This window comes from Piliocolobus tephrosceles, chromosome 7, assembly GCF_002776525.5.
Source record: "Piliocolobus tephrosceles isolate RC106 chromosome 7, ASM277652v3, whole genome shotgun sequence".
Lineage (NCBI taxonomy): Eukaryota > Metazoa > Chordata > Mammalia > Primates > Cercopithecidae > Piliocolobus > Piliocolobus tephrosceles.
Window position 1 is genome coordinate 95,684,139 of NC_045440.1, and position 3,822 is coordinate 95,687,960.

Sequence of the window (3,822 nt, forward strand, 5' to 3'; positions counted from 1 at the left end):
TGTGAGATAGGTAATGTACCAGCATCATAACAAGGTTCAAGGGTGGCATATCTCACCCGTGCACGTGAACACCCAGTCATCATCTTTATGAACTCCAAAGGATCACCCTACAGATTCTGAGCAAAGCTGTCACCGTGCTCCCATCAGGCTGCTATAGAGTCCTTAGCAGGTATTCAAGGCCCTCCACAGTCTGCCCTGCCCTCTTTGGTTTTTCTCTGTTCTCTTACGTATGACCACTGCTCCAGCTGAACTAATCTATTCACCATCCCAAGAACTTATCCCACACATCCCTTTCCCTGTGTCCCTGCTGTTCCCATGACTGCACTGTCACTTCAGGGCTTCCATGTGGTAGCTGTTGTTTGTGGTGACCCCATATGTATTTCTCCCCTCTCCCTTTCTGCTGGTGTGAGAACCTAACCCACCACTCACCAGCAGGGCCAGGTGTGTAAACTCAGTTTGTTGTTGTGGTACCCTTTCCCTTGGCAACAGGGATTGTTTCAGGAAAGGATAAATGTTCCAAGCAGGGCCAAAGTCTTCCCTCCACGCAAGCTAGCCAGGAAGCCTCCCTCTTGCCTCTAGGGTCACTGTGTCAAAGAATATTCACCTGGAGGACCTCCCATCTGCAGTACTAAAGGACATGTTGACACAGAGCAGAGGGAGTGTCCTGGTTTAAGTCCTAGATCCACCTTGGTGGTTCCTAGTAACGTAAGCCAGCCCATCACATTTTAGCTTAAGATTATTTTGAGTCAGTTTTGTCATGTGCAACTGAGAGAATCATGACAAATACACCTGACCTTGTTCTGCCATTGCCCCTGTGCTTTATCTATTTGTATACATTACACTATAGGGTAGTTGTGATTGCCTCTTTATTTGTCTGTGTCTCCCACTAAAAGTTCTTAATTGCACCATCACCATCATGTGTCCAGCACCTAGCATTGTGCCTGGCCAGTGTTGGACAGTAAATGAAAATTCAGTTGAAACTACATGTCTGCCTTACCAAATTCTTCCTCAGGGTCTTAGACTACCAACTCCTTCATGAAGCCTTCCTGGCAAGTGAGAGAATGTATGTAAAAGGTCTCGCACTGTGGCCAGCACAAAACAGTCTCTCGCAAGAGCTGCGTCCTTCTCTCCTGTGGTTACTTCAGCCAGAAGTGATGCCTTTCTCCTTGTAGCTCCTATATCTCATTTAATCAAATGGCATCAACTCATACTGTCTAATACTAGAGTTTACATTTCTTTTTTTTTTTTTTTTTTTTTTTGTGAGGCGGAGTCTCGCTCTGTCGCCCGGACTGGAGTGCAGTGGCCGGATCTCAGCTCACTGCAAGCTCTGCCTCCCGGGTTTACGCCATTCTCCTGCCTTAGCCTCCCAAGTAGCTGGGACTACAGGCGCCCGCCACCTCGCCCATCTAGTTTTTGTATTTTTTAGTAGAGACGGGGTTTCACCGTGTTAGCCAGGATGGTCTCGATCTCCTGACCTCGTGATCCGCCCGTCTCGGCCTCCCAAAGTGCTGGGATTACAGGCTTGAGCCACCGCGCCCGGCTAGAGTTTACATTTCTCTTAAGTTTTCAATGTGAATATAAATGCCAGGAAGCAAGGACTTTGCACAGTGCATCATACTAAAGAATCTGCCATTGTTGGACATACTTCTGAATGCATATGTGAGCAATAGTTAGAAGTTAGATGCACGTTAGTGATCCATTATTGGCTGCAGGAATCCTCGTGCTGTGTGAGACACAGATATATTCAAAGGACCCTAGAAAAGGGTAGAGCTCAATCATCCGTTTGCAGAATATATGAATGGTATTTGAAAATCTAAAGCCATAACAGCTTACCGCAGCCGAAACATAGCTGTGATTATCCCATATACCCAAACATCTCACTCCTTGGTAAAAGCTGCTACTTGTCCAAGCTGAATAACTGGAATGAGAAATGAGATGAGAAAGTCAGAGTTTATCATGCCTTCAGTTCTGATAAGGGGAACTGAGTACTCCCAAGAGAAGGGGCCAGAAGCTCTGGGTCCAGAACTTTGTCTCATAATTCTCATATCAGCCTCATACTTTTCTTTGCCTGTGTCTTCAATATGTAATTAGTAATAGTCTGGTTGATTCAACCTTTCATTTTTTAGTCCTGTGACATATCCCTCAGGAGGTACTGAGAACATGTGCCCATGATTCAGCCTTTCTAATAGAATGTAAGCTCCAGAAGGCCAGGGACTTGGTCTGCTTTGTTCATTGCTGAATCTCCAGTACCTAAAACAGTGGCTAGCCCCTATGTATTGGATCATAGCAGGTACTACATTCATCTCTCTAGTATGGTGAGTACAGTTTATTTCCCTTGTGTGTGCCTTGCTAAAATATTTATGTTTAAATTTCTGTATTTGATACACATTGTGAAAGGACATTTTCAAGTCTAAGTCCCATGACGTGAGTGTGCCTGTGACTCCCACTAAAAGCTCTTAATTGCACCATTGTGTGCTCAGTACCTCGCATTGTGCCTGGCCGGTGTTGGACAGTAAATAAAAATTCAGTGTTTTATTCACTGAGGTATAGTGCCTAAAACAGAAGACATTCCATAAATATTTGTGGAATGAATGACTTAAATATTTGATTAATAAAGTTTAAGTTGAGCAAAGAAATGAGAGCTAGTAGCTTAGATTTACTAAGAATACTATGCCACGTTTATTTGTTTGTTTATTTTTAGAGACAGTCTCACTCTGTTGCCCATGCTGGAGTACAGTTGTATGATCATAGCTCACTAGGGACTCAACCTCCTGGGCTCAAGCAATCCTCCCACCTCAGCCTCCCAAGTAGCTGGGACTACAGACGTGCACCCTCTTCCCTGGCTAATTTTTAAATTTCCTGTTGAGATGGAGTCTTGCTATGTTGCCCAGGCTGTCCTCGAACTCCTGACCTCAAGTAATCCTCCCATCTCAGCCTCCCAAAGTGCTGGGATTATAGATGTGAACCACTGCTTCTGGCCTATGCTACATTTATTTTAACATCTTTGTTGTTCACAAGTTATTTAACAGGCATCCCCTTACTTGAGTCTTGCAACAACCCTATGAGGTTTATTTTGCCAGATTTATAGCTGAGGAATAAAACTCAGAGGAGTTAGAGGGCTTCTCTAAGATTATTTAGCTTGCAGATTGGGACTTGAACCCAAGTCTTGACTCCTAATTTTATATTTGTATGAATTCGTACAAATGTCATAGGAAATTATCCACATTTTGTAACTAGAATTATAGAATCTGATAATTAGAAGTGGCCTCGCACATCACAGATCCTGAACCCCTCATTTTTCAAAAGAGGAACATAAGAATTGGAAAGTTTATATATGTATCCAAAGGTACACATCCAGTTTAAGAATTTCAGAAAGCTGGCCAGGCACAGTGGCTCATGCCTATAATTCCAGGAGTTTGGGAGGCCGAGGTGGGTGGATCACCTGAGGTCAGCAGTTAGAGACCAGCCTGACCAACGTGACGAAACCCCATCTCTACTAAAAATACAAAACTAACCAGTGTTGGTGGTGCACGCCTGTAATCCCATCTACTTGGAAGGCTGAGCAGGAAAATCGCTTGAACCTGGGAGGCAGAGGTTGCAGTGAGCCGAGATTGCGCCAGGGTACTCCAGCCTGGATGACAGAGGGAGACTCTGTCTCAAAAAAGAAAAAGAAAAAGAAAAAAAGCACTTTGGGAGGCCAAGGTGGGCAGATCACAAGGTCAGGAGTTCAAGACCAGCCCTGGCCAACATAGTGAAACCCTGTCCCTACTAAAAATACAAAAAATTAGCCGGGTGTGGTAGTGGGTGCCTGTAATCCTAGCT

At 44.4% G+C, this 3,822-nt stretch overlaps 1 non-coding gene across 1 annotated transcript; it reads right to left on the reverse strand.

The window, feature by feature from the left end:
- On the reverse strand, positions 1-103 carry LOC111534561. The gene has a single exon (XR_002729132.1). It is a non-coding gene; the product is annotated as a small nucleolar RNA U13 (small nucleolar RNA).
- Positions 104-3,822: the final 3,719 nt, after the last annotated feature.